We start from the raw sequence: 11,635 nt of genomic DNA, 5'->3' as shown, positions 1-11,635 counted from the left end.
ATTATTTTCAATAAAACAGTGCTTAAGCTTCTTGGAGGCTAAGTGAGGGCTGCCCGTGCAGGCTAGTGCTAAGGGGCCAAAGTTTTGTCAATGAGCAAACTCTCAGGGGCTCTGCGTTGGCAGCCCTAAGTGGGCCCGTAAAGGGCCAGTGCAGGCTTGTTTGCAGGTTAATGCCTGGAATTTGTGACTGTTCTACTTTTTTATAGAAAGGTTATAAAATAATATATCGGAGTGTCTATTTACACTAAGTGCAAATAGACCACAATGTTTGCAAATAGCCCACCTTGTTGGCAGAGCCTTTCTACAGTAACTCTGCCCACTGACGTCCAGGGTTAGACAACATATCAAAAGACCTCTGTTATGCAGGAGCTCCAATGGCGTAGGTAGTAAAGCATGCAGCAATATTTGTTTTGACAGGATCAACCCGAGTTCGAATCTGCCTTTTGCCAAACTCTTTCTTCTCCCTTTTCACATCACATATCACACTGGAAAGGCATTTATTTTTTTATAAAAATGAAAGAAGTTATTGAAAAATTTAAAATATTGTATTTATTGGTTAAGGTTAAGGTTTGTTGAAGGGAAGGCTTTATTGTCCAAAAGTGGCATCCATTTATGAAAGGGAAGTGGTGTGTGGCCAGGTATGGTGACCCATACTCTGAATTTGTGCTCTGCATTTAACCCATCCAAGTGTACACTCAGTAGTGAACACACACCCGGAGCAGTGGGCAGCCAATGCTGCGGCGCCCGGGGAGCAGTTGGGGGTTCGGTGCCTTGCTCAAGGGTCTCACCTCAGTCGTGGTATTGAGGGAGGAGAGAGTGCTGGTTATTCACTCCTCCACCTACAATCCCTGCCGGACCTGAGACTCGAACCCACAACCTTCAGGTTACAAGTCCAAATCTCTATCCATTAGGCCACGACTGCCCTTTAATAATTTTAATAAAAATGATAATTTACACACAATACTTTAGTATTGTATACTGTTTTATAATGTACTACAATAGTGAGGTGCAGATATTATTTGCACTAAGTAGTATGAACAGCATGAAAATACTATTATTTGCACAAAAAAACCCTATTTTTACATAAAAATACTGTTATTTTCACTTAGTGTAATTAGAATCCAATTAGCATGTAGTGTAAATAGCATCTATAGCTAATAAAATATGCTGTATAGCCAAAATACATAACCCATAATATGTATATATATACACATACAGTGCCTATAGAAAGTCTTCATATCCCTTAATTTTTTCACATTTTGTTATGTTGCCTTATTATGTTAAACTGCTTTAAATTATTTTTTTTCCCCACATAAATCTACACCCCACTCACCATAATGACAAAGCAAAAACCGAATTTATCACAACTTTACTATCACAAATTTATTAAAAAGGAAACACTAAAAAAATGACATTGCACAAGTCTTCATACCCTTAACTCAAAACTTAGTTAAAGCATTTTGGCAACAATTACAGCCTCAGGTCTTTTGGGTATGGTTAAACAATCTTTGCACATCTTCAACCTGTCTGATTGGCTCCAAGTCCCAGCTCTGGTTGGGCCACTTGAGGACTTCCATAGAGTCATCCCAAAGCCACTCCTGCATTGTCTTGGCTGTGTGCTTACGGTGATTGTCATGCAGGAAGGTGAACTTTCAGCCCAGTCTGAGGTTCTGAGCGCTCTGAACCAGGTTTTCATTAAGGATATCTCTGTATTTGACTGCATTCAGCTTTCCCGTCTCTGATCACTTCCCCAGTCCCTGCCGTTGAAAAACACCTCCACTACATGATGCTGCCACCACCATGCTTCACCGTTGGGATGGTATTATGCAGGTGATAAGCGGTGCTTGGTTTCCCTCAGACATGAATAAAGAATTGAGGTTCATCAGACCAGAGAATCTGGTTATTTGGGTGTATTTTTGTAAATTCCAATCAGAGTTTCATGTATCTGAGAAGCTTGAGTTTGGTCACTTTGCCATCAAGTCCAGATTGGTGGAGTGTTGCAGTGATGTTTGTCCTTCTGTAAGTTTCTCCCATCTCCATATAAGATCATGGATCTCAACCAGAGTGACTATCAGTGTCTTGATCACCTCTCTAACCAAGACCCTTCTCTTTCGATTGCTCAGTTTGGCCAGGAGGCTAGATCTAGGAAGAGTCCTGATTGTTTCAAACTTCAACCATTAAGGATTATGGAGGCCAAATGCTCCTGTGAACCTTAAGCACAGCAGAATTTCTTTTGTAGTCTTCCCCAGATCTGTCTCAACACAATCCTGTCTCTCAGCTCTGCAGGCCATTCCTTTGACCTCAGTCTGTGCTCTGACATCCGTTTCAACTGTTAAACTTTAAATAGACAGGTGTGCGTGCCTTTCCAAATCATGTCCAAATCATCATCGGAGTATAGAAACATCTCAAAGACGATCCAGTGAAACTGGAAATGCTCCTGATCTAAATTTCAAGTGTCAAAGCAAAGGGTATGAAGACTTGTGCAATGTCATGTTTTCAGTGTTTCCTTTTTAATTAATTTGCAAAGTTGTGATAAATCTGGTTTTTGCTTTGTCATTATTGTGAGTGGGGTGTAGATTTATGTGGAAAAAAAGTAATTTAAAGCAGTTTAACATAAGAACACAACATAACAAAATGTGAAAAAAATGAAGGGGTATGAAAACTTTCTATAGGCACTGTATGTATATATATATATACAATATATGTATATTAGGGGTGTAACGGTACATGTATTCGTATTGAAAATTATCGTTATGTGTCTTTCAGTTCAGTACGCATGTGTACCGAACAAATACAGCATTGTTTTAACCACTGCACGAGTGGAATTATGTGGCATGGCAGATCGCTGTGGAAACACCTCAGTTGAAACGGCAGCGTGAAGCACAAGTGAGTGCGATCATCCCTTCCTTTTTACTACTAGTTTTAACGCGAAATAAACTTAAATGAACATCTCATGCCTCACACATCCGTTCAATCAGTGTTTCATTTACCTCAGGCAAGTCATCAGTGTCCACAGCTCATTAGTTCGCTAGAGAAATGAAGTTTAGAAAAGAACTTTTCGCAAAATATCAGTACAGTACACAATACAGTACTATGTACAGTACATATTTTTCTTTACATGTTAGTGATGTCTTATTTAATTTATATTTAATTAAATCTGTTATGACAAGTTATGACAGCCACTGTGTAAATGAATATATTTCAACAACAAATATACATTTTATAATTTAGAAATTAATAAAAAAACGCATTATGTGCAATTGACATGTTTGCATCCATTTTTTAAAACAAGTTGAGTGTTGATGACTATATTTAAAAATAAATAGTAATTAAATTTACGTTTGGGCTCTGTTGTTAATTATAACCTTAAAGTAAGGTCTCACTATAGTTTAGAGCATAAGCTGAGGTAGATTTTTATCCCTAAGAAAATTTGAATTTCAATCAAATTTATTTAAAGAAAGAACAATTTGTTTAGTAAACCACTGTTTAATAAAAAAAGCAATTTTATATTTAGTTTTCTCCTCCTGTTGTACCGAAAACATACCGAACCGTGATATCAAAACCGAGGTACGTACCGAACCGGCATGTCTGTGTACCATTACTCCCCTAATAGTGTGTGTGTGTAGCCAAAATATATAACCCATTTATTGGAAATTTGTAGCAGTACTAACTCAGGGTAAACAAAGTAGGGAAAAAGGAAGCTATATCCCAGTATGACAGTGAGGTTCCCAGTGGACCCACAGGTGGATGGTGACGTGTGGAATTGGAGGGGAAAGAGTGAACGGCTACAGGTGCACAGAAATCGTTATAATGAAGGGCAGAAAATTTGAGAAGGACTGCTGATTCCCCAGCAGGATCTGACCTCATGGTTGAGCAGCGATGCTATTACTGGAAGTGGTAGAGGTGGTTACTGTCTTTGGCAAGTTGGAGGAATGAAATAGAATAAGATACGTTTAGTTTAAGCTTGCATGATTATATTAGCATGCTCGTTTCTAAGCCAAAGCGGCTGGTATACAGCCACTTTAAATCAATTAGAGGAGAACAACTGCAGACACAACCAACGTTTCGGCTAGTAGCTTTTCTCAGGGTATAATTAAACATTATACCTTGAGAAAGGCTACAAGCCAAAACGTTGGTTAATAAACAGCCTATGCTTAAGTGAGCGTGCAGTTGTTCTCCTCTAATTGATTCAAAAAATATTTTTTCCTTCAACTTGCACCTCTACCGGTGCTAGTTCATGCATTCATAGATTCAATCATGGCAACAGGCTGTATATGCTAGTACAGACAATAAAATAGTATAGTATTAATGTCTTGTTTTTTCCCCCAAGCACTTGCATTAATCAAGAGAAAATAATGTATAGCTACTATTTTTTTAGCATAATCATGAGAGATCAACAAGTGTGTCAGACATTTAAACACCACATATAATCAGAAAGAGCCCTTATTTTACACAGTCACTGAGAACAGATCATTCAGTCTGAAGCTGGAGCATTTCATTAAGGAAACCTCCTAAATCAATTTCCATTCCAATCATGCCACTAATATCTGACAAAACAGCTATAATAAAAAAGTCTTTGAATAGATTGTCACATACACCAAATACACTATATCACCATTAACAAGAATCTTACCTTTTAGTTTGACACAATTCACAATCCACTGTTAAAACATCAGTGACATGAAAATTAAAGCTGAAGGTTCAGAAGGTTCTCCTCAGAAGGCCTGAGCGGATGCAAAAATGCTATTCTAGTTTAAAAGGCTGATAATAAGCCCATCACACATGTTATAATGCGTGTGTTTCCTTGGTTATACAGAGAAACACAGTTGCGCTCTCTCTCTCTCTCTCTCTCTGCCCCTATTCTGTATGTCATGGCAAGTCTTGTTTAACCCTATACAAGCATGAGCATTCTGTTTTATCCCTTTTTATCTTTCATACTCTAACAGTGCTTTAGCACATGATAATCTAATTTCATTTGTGCTATTTTACTATCAGCAGAGCTATGTTTTAATTGAGCTGGATTGCTGAATTGAATTTAGCTAGCTAATTAAATTGAGGACCTTTTTCACAATGCATCACACCTCTGGTTTCCATGATGATAATGATTCTCAAAGATAATGAGCATCTGAGTGTTTCTTTCATTCTTGTCCATCGGTGACGTTTCAATGGCATTTAGGAAATTAAGGAAAAAAAAATATGTCGCAGAAATCCGATCCTCCTTAATTATCCCAATCATCTGACTGAGCTGTGCTTATTCAAATCAAATACAAATCTAACTTGTGTGTAAAGGGGTACGTTCAAACAGAAATAGAAATTCTGTCATCATTTACTCACCCTTTTTCCCATTTCCAATCACATTACAAATGTAAATGATGTCCCTTCCGGACTCATTTACAGTTTAACAAGGTTTTAATGTAAATATATGCAAGGCGGACATTTGATATTTTCGCGTGACACATCTTTCTAAAAACACGGTGCTCAAGTTAAAAGTTGTTTAACTTAAAAAAAAAAGATGGTTCTTGCATTTTTAAAATGCAAAAACAGGCCATGGACTCATAATGAATTTTTGTGTTTCACTGCGCTGTGGCACTCAAATGAAAAAGAACTTGAAAAAAGCATCTTGAGGCCTTGTGGTTTTTGTCATTCCACTGCTCCGAATCTGCGTTTTAAAATGCAAAAGTGTGTTCTGTGCAAATGGCCACTTACTGTAAGTACCATTTTTGCATTTCTATGTGCAAGATTGAATTATATGATTGTTGCACTTGCGTATTGCATCTTTTGAAATGTCCTGCACATGACACGTTCTAAAAATGCTCAAGTTGTTAAATTAAAAAAACAAAAACAAATGCATCTCGTCTTTTTCCATCCCTGTGTATCGCATTGTTAAAAGCAAAAAACACATTCTGTGTAAATGTTCTCATACGTTATTCAGACATTTGTTATCATCTATTTATACACTCTTAAAAATAAAGTTTCTTTATTGGCTTTGTTGGTTCCATGAAGAACCTTGAACATCCACGGAACCTTTAAAATGCAGATAGGTTCTTTATAGTTTAAAAAGTTTTCACAAGGCTCTTTTTTACAGGTTCTTTTGTATCTTAAAATGTTCTTCAAAATGATTAATTTAAGACCTGTTCACTGAAAGGTTGATTGGGGAACCAAAAATGGTTCTTCTATAGCATCACTATAAAAACACCCTTTTGGAGCCTTTATTTTTAAGAGTGTATAGCAAGAAGCAAGAATAAATAAAAACTGGAACCAATATAAAGAGATAAGTAGAAATGTAAACATGCAAAAAAAAAAACACACACATATATAAATACATACAAACATACATATATATATATATATGAGTGATTTTGCAATTAAAAGTGAGATGCAGAGCACTGCATTTTTTAAAGGTCAAACTACTTTGAAGATGTTGCAAAAGAGACATGAGCGCAAACACTTTGTGTAACCTAGCACATATTTACATAGAAAAGTAGCACACTGGAATGCAAAAAGGTATTCTTTGTGAGCGGCCCCTAACTGAGACAATTACAATGTTCTCTGTCCTCTCACTTGGAGACAATGCAAAGGTGTGATAATCTGAAAGTGCCCCTGATAGCCTCTATTACTCGTTTAGAGTATTCAGGCTAAAGCACTAGCTGTAATTCTCCTGAACTATAATTATGCTTTATTCTCTGCACTGCATATTCATATAATAGTTCTGCTTTTTCTTGGAGGTTTCAACAAGATTTGAGGCAGAGTTGACCTGCCCTCCACCCATGTCTCTGAAACGGGTCCATTGAAATGACAGGATGTTGAGTGCTGCCATCCTCCTCTGGTGACAAAGACATGAAATTCATAGTTTCTGACAGAACACTAAAATAACTTTAAAAATCAAAACTCAAACTGCATTAGCAATGATGAAGGACAAAGACTTGAACTGCTAGAAACCATTAAAGATTTCATAAAGAATCAACACTCTAAAAAAGGTTCCTTATTGGTTCCTCAATGGTTCCTTGAAGAACCTTTAACAACAATGGAATCTTTCCATTGCACAAAAGGTTTTATAGTGGGAAATATTCTTTAGATTATTACGTTCTTTTTCACTAGGGAAAATGGTTCTTTTAAGAACCGTTCACTGAAAGGTTCTTTGGGAACCCAAAATGGTTCTTCAGTGGCATTGCAGTGAAAACCACCCTTTTGAAACCTTTATTTTTAAGCGTTAAGAAACATAAAGAAATTTATTTTTCATTTGTTTTTGTGATTGCGCTAAAAGATGGCAGATTCATATCATGTTGCCTATAATTTCAGGATTGTCTATGAAGTAATTTCTCATGCTCACAGCCTAGTGTGACCAAACCCAAAGTGTAGAAGAGTATTCGATAATTAGAAACAGATATGCAAGTTGTTATGGAAACCAATGACTTTTAGAGGTGTATGTGACCAATGCAGGGTGTGGATGTGGCATCTTCATATGCATGAATGCTTGAATAATATTCAAAGAGGCTTCCCTATAGAACGGTAAATTGCTAATTCTAATTTCTAATGGACTGTGACCAGTGTTAATTTTGTCCCTCTAATTTCAAGCAAGCTTGCTGAGTAGTCTCTAAAGCAACCCGAGCGGAAATACCTCATGTACTGACCTGAGTGTTCATTGCACATTCTATAAAGGTTTAAAGGGATAGTTCACCCCAAAATGAAAATTCTGTCATTAATTACTCACCCTCATGTCATTCCAAACCTGTAAGACCTTCGTTCATCTTTGGAGCAAAAATTAAGATATTTTTGATAGAATTTGAGAGCTCTCTGACCTCCATAGACAGCAACACAACTGAAATGTTCCCAGGTCCATAAACGTAGTAAATACATCGGTAAAACAGTCCATGTGACATCAGTGGCTCAACTTTGCGCACAAAAAGTATTCTCGTAGCTTCGCAAAACTGAAGTTGAGCCACTGATGTCACATTGACTGTTTTACCGATGTTCTTACAACGTTTCTGGACCTGGAAACAACAATTGTGTTCCTGTCAACAGAGGGTCAGAGAGCTCTCAGATTTCATCAAAAATATCTTAATTTGTGTTCTGAAGATGAACGAAGGTTTTACGGGTTTGGAACGGCATGAGGGTGAGTAATTAATGACATAATATTCATTTTGGGGTGAACTAACCCTTTTAAACTGTCTAATAAAAAGTTCACATTTTATTACCAACCCTTTTTGTTTGCAAACACACATATTTGGGGAGAACGGGTTGTGCCTGAACAGAACACCCTCTGCAATTAATTGTTAATGTTTTAAAATTCCAATATCTTGTACAATGAAATACATTTTTCTGAAGCTACACACCAGTGGCAAATCTACGACGGCGTTTTAGTGCCACGTTAAAAAATAAAAAATATCTAAAATTACAAGATTAAGTTGGATTATTTCGAGAATAAAGTCGAAATTACGAAAATAAAGTCGAAATGTTTTGAGAATTTAAATCGTAGAAATTAAAGTTATAATATTTTGAGAGTATAGCCTATATTGCGCATGCAAATAGCTGGGATTGAGAGCACCAGGAGAAGTTTAAGTTTTTCGACTTTATTCTCGAAACATTTAAACTTTATTCTCGTAATTTCGACTTTATTCTCAAAATATTACGACTTTAATCTTGTAATTTTAGATATTTTTATTTTTTTAACGTGGCACTAAAACGCCGTCGTACAAATCAGAGAGATGTGACCTCCTCAATCAAATACTGATATACAGTATATGGCTGTAATATTTAATGCCTGTGATTATGCTCTTGTTATTAATTGTAATGGCAGTTTCAAGCAAAGAATTATCACAGAAAACGTACACAAGTGCACAATTTGAATAGGCCACTTTTTTATATTTATTTTCTTGAAAACAGCAGACATGCAGATATTTTGCTGGCAACACAGTGATATAAATGACCTGATTTGACCCAAGAGAAATTGTAACCCTGCAGTCCCTATTCTGCTGTCTTCAGGGTTTCAAATATTGTTTCAAAGACAAAAAAGGCAGCAAATTCACCTGTTAGATTGCTCTCTCTCTCTCTCTCTCTCTCTCTCTCTCATCTTAGCACTGAATAGTTAATTGTATTTTCACTGACTCATCTCGTTCATTGTCATTTCAGTGGAACCATGATTTCTAAAGGCATTCACAACGAAGATGCTGTTTGCCATTGTCTTTCATTCTGTCTTGAAGGGTGCAGCGCACATAAGCAGCAGTAGAAACTAACTGCATACATTAACCTAATGTATCAGTACAAATAAATATTTCATTCTCTGGAAACATCAGTGAGTCATTGGTCATCCTCAAGTCAGTCACATCCAAAAAAGTGATAATAATAAGAACTGTGAGTTGTCAGTTTCTTAGTGGAAATAGAAGGGGAAATCCAGTTGCCTGGATGATATAAAGAAGACAAGGGGGCCAAATAGGGGACAAAATACCGAACCTTGAGGTACACCTTTGGTTGGTTCAAGTAACACAAATGTCTCTTCCAAGATATTGTGTATATCATGAGGACAAGGGGGCTGAATAGCGAACCTTGAGGTACACCATTGGTTGGTCCATGTGACAGAAGGGTGATACTCTGTGATACTGTATATATTAAGACTGGGGGGCCAAATACTGAACATTGTGACACACCATTGATTGGTTCATGTGAAGTGTCTGCTCCAAGATGTTGGATATATTACTATTCCAATACTGAACCTTGAAGTTCACCATTATTTGTTCATCATGTGATGGAAGGGTCTCCTCAATGATGTATATATTAAAAGGAAGAGGGGCCCAAATACAGAATTTTGAGGTACACCATTGGTTGGTTCATGTGACAGAAGGGTTCTCTACCAAGATGTTGTGTATATTAAGAAGACGATGGGGCCATATAATTGTGAAATTATATCTTTATCTGTGATTGAAGTTCTTAGGTAGTTACATATATTGTCATTTGCCCTAACACATTTGCCCTTATAGCTAAATAACTTATAGGTTATGTTCTGTAGCTTAGCTAATATGCAGAAGATAAACAAAGTTATCTACATTATGCATAATAAAACTTGGCTAATAAAAGTGGCTATTCAGAATTATAAGAATATAACTGATATAATCTCTGCTGGATTTAAGGGGTCAATACAAACCTGTTAATTAAAAGATGGTATTCATATTTGGGCCATGTAGTGTCCATTTTTTTAATTAAGCGTTAGCCTACCTATAGGAATACGACACCTATCGCGACATTGCTATATAAGCTCTATTCAGTATTAATCAGCAGCTTTTTCTGCTTGCTCAGGAGCAAATTAGAAGGCAAATTCCATCTCTATGGGAAAGCTTTCAATCAGGAATTTTCAGGGGCTTGTTTCCCACAGAGTTCTCACCAGATTCAACAATTTCATGAACTTGAATGCGAATTCGCCGCGATTGATATAAGCTGATAGACTCGGAAGTGACCTGAGCAAGCACTGCTTCTCACAACAATATATAATTGACATAGACTCTTTGCCTGAATTGCCCGCAATTCATCGCTGAACTTATGCTAATGTGCGGATAAGGGCAACATACTGTTGCCTAAACTTCGGGTATTGACCATATGCTGTACTGCATTAAAGGGGCATGCTGCTTTTCTCAGCTGCTGATTAAAGAAGAGAACCCCTTCGCTGCTTCTCTTCGTCTTGAAGGGCATGCTGCCCCAGTCTATGCTATTTCAGAAAGTCTTTGTTTTAAAGCTGTTAGGGTATTGGGATTTTGCTTGCTTTTATGGCTTATCTAGTGCTCAGTATCATGTTTGTTGCTAGACCTGCTTGTTGCTTGAAGCTATTGGTTGTTACTGCAAGTGCTGGTACTTGGTTAAATTTGCAACAGCAAGCGGCTAATGTTTAAGCTGTTGTTTAGACCATCTGATTATTCTCGAAATATGCTTGCTGCTTATGGCTTAATCATCTAGTATTTTGGCCTGCTATTTCCTTAAGGCTGACTACTGCAACATGCTGTGATTAAGCAAGCAACATGCTTGTTTCAAAGCTGTCGAGTGTATTGGTAAGGATTTCTGTCTTCGCTCACGTGGGTTGTCAGATTGAGGACACATAACATAACGAGCACAATGTCAATGGTAGAGGACAAACCTGTAAACTGATGAGTTGATTTGAGTTATTATGTGCTGTTTTTATAGTGTTTTAAATGGATGTGAAGCTTTTAGGCCAGGTAGAATCTGCGATCTCTCTCTGAACCATCCATTGCTTGCTTCTATGGCTGCAGTATGCTGTGTTTGCTGCAAATTAGGTTGCCAATTTTAGTGGGTTTTATGCTTTTTTTTCAGGTATTGCATTAAAGGGGCTTGCTGCTCTTCTTAGCTGCTTAAAAAGAAGAGCACCCCTTTTCTGCTACTCTTCTCCGGTAAGGGGCATGCTGCTCTTCTGAAGTGACATACTGCCAAGTATGGTGACCCATACTCGGAATTTGTGCTCTCTGCATTTAACCCATCCAACGTGTGCACACACACACACACACACACACACACACACACACACACACACACACACCGTGAGCACACACACAGCAGTGAACACACACCGTGAACACCTGGAGCAGTGGGCAGCCATTTATGCTGCGGCGCCCGGGGAGCAGTTGGGGGTTCGGTG

This window comes from Barbus barbus, assembly GCF_936440315.1.
Source record: "Barbus barbus genome assembly, chromosome: 49".
Lineage (NCBI taxonomy): Eukaryota > Metazoa > Chordata > Actinopteri > Cypriniformes > Cyprinidae > Barbus > Barbus barbus.
Note: the sequence above shows the minus strand (reverse complement) of the source record.